This window comes from Gymnoscopelus braueri, assembly GCF_963280865.1.
Source record: "Gymnoscopelus braueri genome assembly, chromosome: 15".
Lineage (NCBI taxonomy): Eukaryota > Metazoa > Chordata > Actinopteri > Myctophiformes > Myctophidae > Gymnoscopelus > Gymnoscopelus braueri.
The window spans coordinates 28,340,228-28,354,744 of NC_137620.1; positions in this window are offsets into that span (position 1 = coordinate 28,340,228).

Below are 14,517 nucleotides of genomic sequence, written 5' to 3' on the forward strand. Positions count from 1 at the left end.
GGGTTCAAATCCGGGGTAGAAGAGGAAAGTTACATAGAGCTGCTTTTTAAGTAACAGCATTGAACTGCGTTCAAGTACTCTGTTTATATGGCTGGGTGTAAGTACAGTATGCAACCCTTTGACTTTAAAAACTAGTGTTCACAGATGGACTACGAGGCCAATGGCATAATGTGTTTAACACTCCTGTCGAGGAGGTATTGAAGATAAAAGGCCGTGGGAGTTTGGTGTTAAATACAGACATGAGCAGGTTATTTTAACCCATTAAGACCAGGAACGCATCTGTGTGTCATTTTAGCTTTCTCTGGCTATTCAAAAATAGCAGATCTACAAGCTCATAGCGCGGCACCGAGTGCCGCGCTATGAGCTTGTAGATCTGCTATTTTCGCAAATTGTGATTTTTTTCCCCCGCAAATCTTTGAATACATATATATTTTTAGAGCGAACATTTTTAACTCAAATCTTTGCTTCATGGGGGGTCCCTGGAAGAATATTTTGAGATGGGGGTCCGCGGCCAAATACATATAATTGTGGGGGTCCTTGACATGAAAAAAGTTTGAGAACGACTGATATTATAGCAACATAGGTTTTAAAAAAAACTGTTTTAGAAGACATTTGTAGAATTCGCAGCAAAGATTTGCACAAATGTTCACTATTTTTCATATATAGCAGATCTACAAGCTCATAGCGTGGCACCGAGTGCCGTGCTATGAGCTTGTATATCTGCTATTTTTTAATAGCTAAATAAATCTAAAATGACACAGATACAGTTCCAGGTCTTAACCCTGCAAGACCCGGATATATTTCTACTTACAAAAAAAAATAATCAACCTTTCAGATGGTGTTTTAGGAGTACTTTGGAGAGGGAAATATAATGTTTTTTAAAAAAAATTGTTTTCGTAAGGTTTAATTGAAATGTTGTAATATTACAACAGTGGGTCTAACGGGTAGCAGAATTTCCTATAGGCCATTTTTACTCACTGTCAGAATAGCATGGCAAATGTCTATATACTTCACTAAAACAACTTAAGGGTTCATTTATATGGTTATGGTTTATCATTTGGCCTCAGAACAGTATACATTATGAATAATATTGGGCCTCAGAACAGTACATTATGAATAATAACATCAATAAGCCATATTTTTAAGAATTTTGATTTTATTAAAAGAACAAAATGAAAAACAGTACAATGAATGTACTAAAGAAACCTAATTACAATATACACTGGTCACAATGTGATGCAAACAGCCCTCCACCGAAGACCAATTCACACCTGCTCAAAATGAAACGGGCACCCCCTCTCATCCATCAATTTGAACACCATTTACAATCACTTGCTTTTTAGCAGTGATAGTCCCAGAAACAGTTTCGGTCTCCTGAAATGCACAGACGAACACCACACTTGTGGCAGAGTAAGCTGGTGTAACTTGAACAGCCACTATTCCTGCAGCGCCCCCTCTCTGTCTTCCGTGGGAGGTGTCCAACTTGGTCCTGGCGCACATCTGATGGCCGATGTTGACATGGTGCCTTGCGTGGATTGCAGTCTGGACACATCCCTTGCAGTGAAGCGAGGCTCTCTCCTTGCTTGTGGCATTCTGGGTTTGGCGTGTTTGGCCGGTTGGGGGGGGGGGCAGTGGGTCAGTGGGTCAGTGGGTTCACTGGGTTCACTGGGTGGATGGTTTTCTTTGGACTCCTCTCCACAGGCCTCTTCATCCGACTCTTCATCAGTTTCAGTAAAGTCGATGTCCACATCACTCTCTCCATGCATTACAATATCCAACACATCCCTTGCAGTGAAGCGAGGCTCTCTCCTTGCTTGTGGCATTCTGAAATGAAAATAAAGAAATACCATTAGTACATTAGTACTAGCACATCTCACTGCAGGTACATATTTCACAAGTCACACAATACTGTCTGGCCAACCTATTGTACTTTGCTTATCCTCACAAGTGGCATCAGTGATGATGGTACTTAGCACTATCAGTGATGAATGATGATGCTTAGCCTAACAAAGGGATTGGGGATGACTGTAAGTGGGCAATCCCAACACCCATCACATGAACAATGATGAGAGATTCTTAACTGGGCGACTCCCATATGAACAATTACCATACACTGATTGCTAACCACAAACATTACCAAAATGTTTTGCTAAAACATTATAGGCAATGACATGTTATAAGCTAATGATGCAGTATATTTGTATTCGAGTACAATTGGTTACAATATACAAATTGGTATATATATATATATATATATATATATAATGCCTTTATATATGTTAAAGGCATTTTCTTCTGGCATGAGGAATAGTGAAGTAGGCCCTATAGTGTAACCGGTATCAGAAAAGAACAGCATGTCATACAACAGAGGCTGCAAACTGGATTTGAACTCGTAAGCAGCACAGCCACCACAAATTAGATCATTTTCTAACCCTACAGGAAGCATGGATCACATGCGGGGTCCATCCTGTCGTCTGCCTGAAGGACTCACACTTCACCGTACCCTGACAGCCCAACGTCTGTCATCTACAACTGTGGTTCCCAAACTGGCGGTCCCCACATATATTTTTCCCAACAACATTTTTAACTAAAATCATTGCTTCCTTCTGGGGGGGGGGGATTTACAAGCTCATAGTGCGGCACTCTGTCCGGCACTATGAGCTTGTATATCTGCTATTTTTGAATAGCCAAAGAAATCTAAAATGACAGAGATGTGTTTGATTTGGGACTGACAATTTAAGGCGTTGTGAGCTTGTAGATCGGCTATCTGTGGAACTGAGTCTAACAAAATGTAATGCCTCAACTCCTACAATTTCAAGTGCTTGCCAGGGTGGAGGGTCCCCGGTTCAAATATGATTATTTTGGGGGGGGTCGCGGCCTGAAAAGGTTGAGAACCATTGATCTACAGTATCGTCACTGTCTGGCAGAAAGCTGGTATCTCCATATTCCAACTTTTATGTTATTTTTTTTCTTCCCTAAATTAATGCCCTATTTGTCGTACAATAGTGCAAAAAGTAGCAAAAAAAACAAGCTCACAGCGCATAGCATCACGCATGTGGTGAGCTTGTAGATCTATTTTCGTAACTAAATAACGTTAAAGTGAAAGTTGTTAAGTGTGTCTTATAAAACCCCCCATACATCTTGAACCGTGGAAAAGTATTAAAATAACTGTAAACGAAACACTGCAGCTCTAATCATCCATACTATATCTTCCTGCCTCAAAGAGCGGCGACCAAACTTTAATCGGCCTCCATCATTATTTTTTGTTTGGGGATACATTTATTTCCGTCACCTCTGCCACCCCGTTCCGTCTGTGATGTGCTGTGATGTGATTTCATTTCAAAAGAGACCAAACAGGAAAATAAGTGAACGTCGCAGCTACTGAGGAAAGAAAGGCAGAATCCGACGGTTTAGCTGCACACAAAAAAAATGGACCCGTTTTAAAAGAAGCGTTGTATAAAAAGGAGATTCATAATTTTTTGAGAGAATCGTACTGAATTTCATCAGGAGGTTTTTGTGTGGGTGAGCATTTAAACTTAAAAAAAAACAGGGTAAATGGCCTGTAGGGTTCAGGAATTAACTTCTCGATAACATCTGTTACTGAGCACTCTGCTCGGCATGCAGAATATCTGTCGGCCCTGTAGCCCTGTTTAACCCCCCCCCCCCCCTCCTCCCCTTCCCACCCCCTCCTTTATCCTATTTATTTGCAGAAAGGCTTTTTATTGTCTCAAACAACCGAAAGGTGCCACGTTTATCTGTCCCTGCCCAGGATGGCAATTAGCTGTGGCAGACTGGGGGGGGGGAGAAAAAAAAGAAACACAGAGTTGCTGTTGGTATGCAGAGAGCCGTGTGAAGTTAATGGACTTTTAAATTGACATTGTGCGCCAAATTCCCTCATTAACGCTGTCCCTGGTCACTGCCTGTGCGGGAGTTTGATTTCAAAGGTCATCTCTTCAAATGTCAAAACGGGAACGGTAAATAGAGTAGAGCTTTTTATGAAGTGTGTACAGTAACCTCTGGAATGTATCGTTGCTGTTGGGCAGACACCTCGTATCTCCATGTTTAAATATTTGTGTACGTAAATCAACGCCCTACTTCGTCTTACAAGAGTGTAGCAGATCTACAAGATGTGACACCCTGTGAGCTTTGAAATCGGTTATTTTCACCATTTTATAGCCTATTATGTTTTAAATAGTAATACCAAAAAAAGGAACCGTTTTAGACGTACAAGATCTCAAGAAATGGAGCCGGGCTCCGGCATTTAAAAAAAAGCATGTAGTTAAAGCTTTCTAATCTGTGCAGTTATGGCATGTAAGTATACTTCAGTTGCTGTCATTTGAGTATAATTTTCCTTGTGGCGCGTTATGCCTCCAACCATCTCTAGCAACATCAAGGAAGCCTGGCTAGTCGTTTCCAGAAGCTTGTTGAAGTCACCCACAATGCACCTCACTGCACGTAGTAGAGTGTCATCTGTTACAAAGATTATGTATATATGACAAATGGCTTGATGACAAATTTACATTTAAATGCCATATAGACAATCTTGCCTGTACATTGTTTTTACAGGAACAGAGCTAGTTTCCCAATGACATAATAGGAAAATGGTTATTGAAGCAGTCTTCCTTTCCGTGTTCGACTATGGGAGATGACATTTATAGAAATGCTTCCTTCTGTCCTCAAGCCCTTGGATACTGTTTATCATTCTGCTCTGCGATTTGTATCTGGTGAACATTATAGGACTCATCACTGCATCCTGTACGATAGAGTGGGTTGGCCTTCCTTGACTGACAGGCGAAACAAACACTGGTACCTGTTTATTTTTAACCCATTAAGACCTGAGGCGATTCTTTAAAAAAATCTAAATCTCAACCGTTTTTTGAAAAAAATATGGAAAATATTTTTTCAAGATTTTTCAAAAATAGCAGATCTACAAGCTCGTAGCGCGGCACTCGGTGCCGCGCTACGAGCTTGTAGATCTGCTATTTTTGAATAGCCAAAAGAAATCTTAAAATGAGACGCAGATGCGTCGCCGGTCTTAATGGGTTAAGGCAGTTGATGGGACTTTACCATTGTATTGTGTCTCTGCTGGACTGGAATCCTGGCTGTAACATATAGTACACGCTCCAGTGACTGGTTCACGCTAAAGGTCCCCAAAGTCAACACTGAACTGGGGAAAACAGCCTTTTGTTTTAGTGCCGCAACCACTTGGAATGACCTACAGCTTAAATTAAAGATCTGTTCTCCCATAACATTTAAACATTTAAATCTTTGATTGCAGACCTACCCACAAGTGTCTGTAACTGCTTTAAAACTTGTTTTTTAAGACAAGGGAAAGTTTGTTTTGTTTTGTGTTATCATTGATGTGAATATTGATGATGAATATGAAATTGTACTGTGATGTATCTCGACGACACTGCAAATGAGGGCAACCGCAATGTCTTTCGAGAATAAATAAACGTTTGAATGAACGAACATGTAATTTACAGTTGTATGTTGAGCTGCTAATTGATTGCCAAACCATTGTAATGAGGCTGTCTATGTGTATATATGTCTGTACGTATGTCCGCAATGACTGAATACAATGTGTCAGGCCATGATACTTCAGTGGATCTCTAACTCAATATGGAACATAGTGGTGGAATTTGGTGGTCAACGGTCAAAGTTGGCAATAACTGGTTGCAGACCCCCTGGTACCACCCTAAAGGACCCCTGGGGGTCCCCGGGACTTCACTTTGAGAAACAATGCTCTAGAGATGATACAGTGGATACAGTGCTTAGGGATGATACAGTGGATACAGTGCTTAGGGATGATACAGTGATACAGTATAATCTAGGGCTGCGTTATTGAAATGGAGAGCTGGAAGGGGAACAGCACACCTCTAAACAGTACTTCAACTCTTTAGGTCCAGCCTGAGGCTATACGAGCTAACTCTTTTGACCTATTGACTAATGACGGTCCAGTAACCAGAAATGCCAGAGGCGCGTTAGATTGGACGCAGACACGTACAGGAATTTGTGAAAAGTAAAAACGGAAAACGCCGGTCTGTTTTATAGCAAAAGCAACACCCAAAAGTCCCGGGCAAACAGGCAATGGATATGTGGGGTAGTGTATATAGTGTAATCCAGTGGTGGAAAGTAACTAAGTACATTTACTCAAGTACTGTACTTAAGTACAATTTTGAGGTATTTGAGTATTTCCAATTTACAATATTGTACTTTTACTCCACTACAATTATTTGAAAACTTTAGTTACTAGTTACTTTTCAGATGTAAATTATGATATTATGAAACATACATTAACCACTTTAGCCCTATTTTATACTGAGGCTATTTGAAAATAGCCGATCTACAAGCTCACAACGCGTCGCAGCGCGTCGCGTTGTGAGCTTGTAGATCTGCTATTTTCAAATATTTTAGTACTTTTACTTTTGAAACTTTAAGTACATTTTGATACCAATACTTTTGTACTTTTACTCAAGTAAATTTGGAATTCCGGACTTTTACTTGTAACTTCTACAATGCAGTATTGGTACTTGTACTTAAGTAAAGCAATTGAGTACTTTTTCCACCACTGTATATAGTGTAAGCGGGGATGTGTTGTGAAAAGTTAGCGTTAGCTATCGATTGCGCTGATGTAGCAGAAAGGTGCAGAGGGACATTTCTCAGAGTTGAAAGAGGAAGAAATGGCGGAAGGAGGAAATGGCGGAATTTCAAACCCGGTCCTGCAGCTAGCAGACTGTATCTGTCTTTTTTTAACCCATTCAATCCGGGAACGCATCTCTGTCATTTTGGGATTTTTTGGGGCTATTCAAAAATAGCAGATCTCCAAGCTCATAGCGCGGCACCGAGTGCCGTGCTATGAGCTTGTAGATCTGCTTTTTTTTTATCGTGAAAATGTGTGCAAATCTTTGAATATATATATTTTTTTTTAAGCAAACATTTGTTTAAGCAAACATTTGTAACTCAAATCTTTGCTTCTGGGGATGCCGGGAACAAAATACTTTGAGAAGGGGGTCCGTGGCCAAATACATATAATTTTGGGTGGTCCTTGACATGAAAAGGTTTGAGAACCACTGACATTTTAGCAACATAATATATATATATATATATATATATATATTTTTTTTTTAAACAGTTAGGATTTAAGAGACATTTGTAGAATGCCCAAAAGCAAAGATTTGAGTTACAAATGTTTGCTTTCAAAAAAAATAATATATATATATATATTCAGGATTTGGACACATTTTCAGACTTTCAAAAATAGCAGATCTACAAGCTCATAGCGCGACATTCTGAGCTTGAATATCTGCTATTTTTGAATAGCCAAAGAAATCAAAAAATGATTTCCCGGTCTAAACGGGTTAATTTGCTTTCCTAATTATCTGATTGCTGCCTGCGCCCACAGACTCACTCCTCTCTCTCTCTCTAAATATAGTCCCAGATTGTGCCAGAGCCCCCTCTGCCCCCATACACCCCCTACCTCACATATTCCCTTTGATTGTTCAGCGGCAAAAAAAAAGACATATCGCTGCGCAGCACGACGCCATGCAGGGCCAACTAAGAGAAGAAGAAGAAGCCCCCCGGTCCGCCCACCCCCTCTTATACCAAGCAAATGCATTGCTCAAATACTTCTTTGTTTTGTTTTGTTTTAAAAAGCACTTTCATCTTGGCATCTTCCTGTCCCACTTGAGAGAGCTTCTCGTCAGATGTTCCAGATGTTTCCCTCTGCCCTTTCATCTTTACCGTTCTCACTCGGCAACAGAGCAAAGTTTTGTTTCGCTAATTACCGCTTGTTCCCCGTCTTTGTGTCGACTGTGATTTTGGATGCCAAGTTCGGTGTCTGTGGTAACCGTCATCCTTTTAAGTATCAGTATCTGTGTGTGTGTGTGTGTGTGTGTGTGTGTGGGGGGGGGGGGGTGTGAGAGAGCGATAAGGAGACTGAGGGTGACTTATGTGGCAGCTGTGAACGCTTGTCAAAGGAAATTTGGATCAATATGTGTCAATCTCCCTGGGACATCATTAAGACCATAAAACGGACATGCACACCACTTACTGTATGCTCTCTCTGTGTGTGTGTGTGTGTGTGTGTGTGTGTGTGTGTGTGTGTGTGTGTGTGTGTGTGTGTGTGTGTGTCTGTGTGTTTTTCACCCCACCTGTAAAAAAACAGTCTAACACATTTGATTGATAAGCCATGCAGGCATATTAATTGGTTTTGTTCCTGCAAAGCGACGACTGAACATGAAAGATAGCATGTTAGTTTTTGCAGCAGGAGCCTGTGTGTGTGTCTGCGTCTGTGTGTGTGTGTGTGTGTGTGTGTGTGTGTGTGTGTGTGTGTGTGTGTGTGTGTACGTGTGCGTGCGTGCGTGCGTGCGTGTGCGCGCGTGTGCACCCACGCACGCCTCCACATTCAGAGGCAGCTGTCTGTCTCCCATGCATTGTCTAGACAGAGTCGTGTCCCCGCATACCGAGAGAGGAGGTGACAGAGTCAGAAACGTCGCCTCTGTTAATAATTCGTCAAGATGCTGCTCCTTGGCAATGACAGAGACCCACCAAAGTTTTCATGGCAAAGCTCCAACACATAGAAGCAGTTTGACTCGAGGGAGCATGAGCAGTGTGGTGTGACTTCACCATATGAAGGCACTCCAACAATCATCACACACACACACACCGCAGCACACAATGTCTCCCCATACAACACCATGTATATCAATGGCCCTGCACACACCCTATACTGTCTCTTCTTGGGGTGTTACTCCACCACCGAGGCTCATTAAATCCTCTCTGGTCGGGTGGAAACCTCATAATGTCCAAAACTGTCGCTTCTCAGGGTTCGAATTCAAACATGGCAAAAGTAGCAGATCTACAAGCTCGAAACGTGGCGCGAAGCGCCGCGTTTCGAGCTTGTAGATCTGCTACTTTTGATGCTTTTGTGTGACGCTGTAGTACGTAGGGCGTTCATTTACCAAAAAAAAACACAAGTTAGAATATGGAGGTAAGAGGTTTCTGCCCGACAGCAACGATATACTGCATATATAAAAAATGAGACATGACATAAAGAATATGCTTGCGAGTTTGACACACTTTCCCCCTGCAAGTTTGCAATCCTCCCGTCTTCTCCCTGCCCCCCCTCCCCCCCTCCGTCTCTGCTCCATCTTTAATGTAATCACCACAAGCCATCCCCAATCAGCCCCCATAATGCCTTGCTGTCTGTGTGCCCCTTGGTTATGGCTGCGCTACGCTATAATGGTTCCCCCCCCCCCTTATCTGACACAGTTATGCAAATATTAGGTTCTTCCACCCCGAATGTCTGGTGACAGGAGTCTCTCTCTCTCTCTCTCTCCCTCTCGCTCTCTCTCTCTCACTCTCTGCCTGATTATGCAGTGATAGGCCTGCTTCAGCCTGGAATAGACTAGTAGTGTGTAATGGTGATTAGTCATATCTCATGTTCACAGCGATATAAAAACCCATGGCTGCCTGGTCTTTATTGAACGGATGGCTGTGTGTGTGTGTGTGTGTGTGTGTGTGTGTGTGTGTGTGTGTGTGTGTGTGTGTGTGTGTGTGTGTGTGTGTGTGTTGGGGAGTTTAATAATGATGGACAGTTCGGAGTCAGGGAACTGTAAAATCATCGCTCACGTCAGTGGCTTCAAAAATGTTCCACCGTGATTGTGTGTGACTGATCCACTGTGGACGTCTGTATGCAGAAACTGCAGAAACATGTAAGCACAAACGCATACACAAGAATGCATTTACTGCATTCACTCACACAATAGAGAATGCAAGCGCAGCATGCACATTCTGGCAAACATAGCCTTAGCCTGGACATGAAGTCCAACAGCAAACGGCTTACCTGCATGCCCTTCTTGAAGGCCTGAGCCAAAATCTGCAAGATGCAGTTTCTTCGCTAAAACTGTTGTGCAAACTCAGCTTGTCCCCTATCTTGCGCATGTGCAGACACAGACATGCGCAGTCATGCATTCGTTTCTTCTCCCACCTTTTGACCGTTCTGACAGCGATTGCTGAAGTCGGTGACGCGTCGGTCGCCGAGAGTGCAGGCACAGACCCAACCATCAATTTGAGTTGAGCCCACCCACCCCACCTTTAACCCAATGCATCTGTGTCATTTTTGATTTCTTTGGCTATTCAAAAATAGCAGATCTACAAGCTTGTAGCGCAGCACTCAGTGCCGCGCTATGAGCTATGAGATGAAATCTTTGCTTCTGGGGGTCCCTGGAACAAAATATTTTGAGATGGGGGTCCGTGGCCAAATACATATAATTTCCGGGGTCCTTGACATGAAAAAGTTTGAGAACCACTGACAGCAACATAGGATTTAGAGAAGACATTTTGTAGAATCGGTCTCTGGTCTTAAAGGGTTAAAGAAGTAGAAAACGTAAAGTGCCACAGCCTTCTACAGCATGACATCCACAGTGTTCATGTAACTATGAGAGTGTGGCAATGGAGTCAAATGGACCTGTAGAGCTCTCAGAGTAAACAGGCCATGTGGAAAGGCCAGATCCCACAATATTCCAATTTTGTTTTAATCCATTGATCTACAAATGCCTTCTAAACCAGCAGTTCTTCAAGATGGATAAAAAAAAAATTAAAAATAGAAGATGTACAAGGCTGTATATAGGCCTGTATATCTGCTACCTGCACACACTCATTCATTCGTACAGAAATGTAATAGGTTTTGACATGGCTAAGAGGCCCGGTCATATAGTATGCACAGTTGCACACATACACACACACGGCTTGAGCTGGTCAGGTAATGGTGCCAAGCGAACGCTGCCCGACTGCAAGACTGAACTACAGGTACGTGAGAAGTAAAATAACCGTCAAACCTGTCCTGTCGCTCACAGACACACACACACACACACACACACACACACACACACACACACACACACACACACACACACTATCTCCCCCCAGGGTAGTGATCTGTGACTCGTCAATGTTCTGTGCACATCTGAATGACAGCCCACATAACATGGCCAGGGCCTGAGTCTGGGTTCCACATGAGCACCCACTGTGGTACTGTAGCACTGAACAAGACACAACCTGACTGTGTATTATACACACACACACACACACACACACACACACAAATAGACCAGGCTGGGTGGCCGACGGCCTAGCAGTTAAGGCGCATACCACATATAGTCCATGAGCCAGAGCCCCAAAATTGAGCAATGATTATCGAAAGAGTGGGCAAAACCATACCTATATTAAATTGTTTATAGGGTCAATATAAGTAAATAAATATATGATAACCTTTCCACAGGAGCAGCTTTTTCATATTTATCACACATTTTGTTATTTTCCCCATACGTACATGACAGGTGAAAGAATGACAACATTTAAAAAAGAGTTATCATAATGAAACTTCCCCAGTTGATTACTTACATGAAGACAATGATTTATCGTATTACAAGTTTTCTGAAATTGTATATTTAAATATGAAAATTAGGCATTTAGTCCATGAGCCAGAGCCCCAAAATTGAGCCAGATATTGAATATTCCCTCGTTAAAAACCTTTGACTCCAACATCTTAACAAAATGAAATGAGAATGTTGACTCTGGCTTGGTCCAATGTTCCAATGTTGATTCTGGAAAGTTATGCAAATTCGGGCATATTTTCCTATGCCTAATTTGGGGAAACGTATGGGGAAAATAACAAAATGTGTGATAAATATGAAAAAGCTGCTCTTGTGGAAAGGTTATCATATATTTATCTACTTATATTGACCCTATAAACAATTTAATATAGGTATGGTTTTGCCCACTCTTTCGATAATGAAATCTTGTCTGGCTCATGGACTAATATAGGCTCTAATGCAGCCTGACAGCGAGGCGCGGGTTCGATTCGAAAGAAATAGACCAGGCCTCACGCTGTATCATGAGGTACATTCCACACCTGATACCAAACCATCACTGCCTGGTAAGGCCATACAGTGAATGTTATTAACTCAAGTCACTCATAAGGAGTCAGTATATCATTCTTGTTTGTGTTTTTTTCTTACTACCTTTTCACAATATCTCAAAATCACATGATATTTGGTAGACACCACCCATCTGGGATTAGGTGGGTTAGGTGTGTTCTACTCTTTCAGTATACCAACAGGACCAGTAGAGCTGAAGCAAGCCAAGGGAGAAGAATTGAAATGCAGACCAAACAATACCAACTATCTCAAAAAGTAAAAGATGGACACTCATTATATTCATTGCCAACTGAGATGCGTTTGCTGATATATGGGGCACATCATTTGCAGACCAATGACCTACAATAGATTCCATTTTTAGATTTAGATACATTAACAAAGATCGTATGATCAAATAATGAATTAATGAATAATGAATAACTTTTGAAACTTCACATAAACAAAGGCATCACAATGTATGTAACACACTGAGCTTGGTGCTGCGATAATCCTTTAATAAATACCTCCTATAGCTGAGCTTTGGTCAGGAGCACAATAACTGTGCTTGGGGATGTCTCTACAAACAAGGCCCCATGATACTAGTTCCAGTGACAGATACACACATGATGCTGGGAGCTGAGCGTGGTGTGAACATACTGTTCTGGCAGAGATTATCTGGAAGGCCAAAGAGCAAAGTAAATCTCTCAGATACGATCTCAGTATTCCCTGCCCTGTGTGTGTCTTGGATGTCTCCCACCGTCCCAGATGTAAAATCATGCATTTTATATCTTTATCATTTAAAACTGGCAGATAATCTTTTTTACGTTATCAGCCAGAGGAAGGAGTGGGCTGTATTTCAATTTGAGACGAGGTAGGTGGATCATGAAATGCAATGGAGCGTTCTGGCGCTAATTTCCTATCTGGGAGTCAAACCGCCACGTTTCCCAAATAAACACTCGCAGCAAAAGACAGCCAGCACTCACGGAAGTGTCCTTCAGGTACTTTTATTAAGATTAACACCAACCACCAACGCGTTTTGGCCAAAGCCTTCCTCAGCGTGATAAAATAAGCAATAACTAAAGTTATTTTCTTGATTTTTATCACTTATACTGACTGTTTTCTTTCTTGCAATTTATCACCTGTACTTGTGTCGTCCCCAAAACTTGCACAGTTTACTGATTACACCAGGGGTCTTCAACAGGGGGTCCTCAGAGTTACTACAGGGGGGCTGCCATTTTTTTTTTTTACATTAACCACTTGAACCCTATCATCCCTTTTCTGAGGGTAACATTAGCCGAAAATAGCAGATCTACAAGCTCACAACGCCTCGCGCTGCGAGGCATTGTGAGCTTTTAGATCGGATATGTTTGGCAAAAAGGTGTACTGTAGGTGTAGAGGGAAAAAAGAGCAGACCAAGTAAAAAAAAAGAAACAGTTTAATCTGAAACACAATTTCATACAATATAGAGGGGGTCCCCGCTTCATCTCTCTCTCAGCTAGGGGGTCCTTGGCCTGAAAACGTTGAAGACCCCTGGATTACACAATTACAACCACTGGAGTACGGAATGCCTGACAGAATGGAGCTTTATCAGATAACATCACCAACCAAATGTTTGGCTTATACGGGTACTGTAGGCAGAGTGTTTTTTTTTTGTTTTTGTTTTTTCATTTGCTAATTGATTTCCAGGAGTAGCAGATTGGGTTTGAGGTCACATTCTGCTCTTGTATCAGTTCAAGGGACACCGAACTGAGATCAAATATATGAAAGCGGAGATCCAGCAAATAGATCCTCTTTTGAAAGGAACAGAGGGAGCAGGCTTTTGGCAAGTCAATAGCCATTTACGCAGCTGCCAAAAAGACTTGTGTTGATATTGTATTGCTTTCCTTCCCTGCAAATTTTGTATATCATTGCTTTTCCGAGCCAAACCGTGCGTGGATGAAATTCAATGTTATTGACAGGGTTCTATTTCATCTTGGCCATCAATAATGGAGCCGTGTTATTCGATGGGTGGCTTGCATGCTGATAATAATGGCTGCCAATGCATACGCTTGCAACAATGAAAACATTATTGAATTCCCCTCTCCCCCCCCCCAAATTGGATTTCTTTCATACCCAGAGAGTTTAGAAAATGAAATAAAAGCCGTACAGGATTTTATTTCATGGACACATAATTTATTGTCAGTTCTTTGTTCATTTCTTTATTTTCGTCACCGGCAATGTTGGTGCTAAATTTTGGTTCATACCAATTAACTTTAACTTCATTCATGCACAAGTAAATCGACCATTAGGCCTACACAGTGCTTTTATAATTACAGGTCTCCCACAGCAGCACAAGTGACCTTTTTTGTTGCTAAATAGCTTAGTCTTTGACCTAAGAATTGTGTAAACAATGCAAGCAAGCTTTTGGCCAAAAGGTTTAATTATACGCTGTGCGAGGTGTAATTACAGACCACATCTCAGAAGAGACAGAAATAGAGCTCATTTCTGTTATCCAATACTTCTGAGACTTTTTCTAATTTCACTAGTTGCATGTTCTCTTCATTAGAAATACCTCCACTGTCCAAAAACTTAAAGGAATAGTTTTTGATATTCGGGT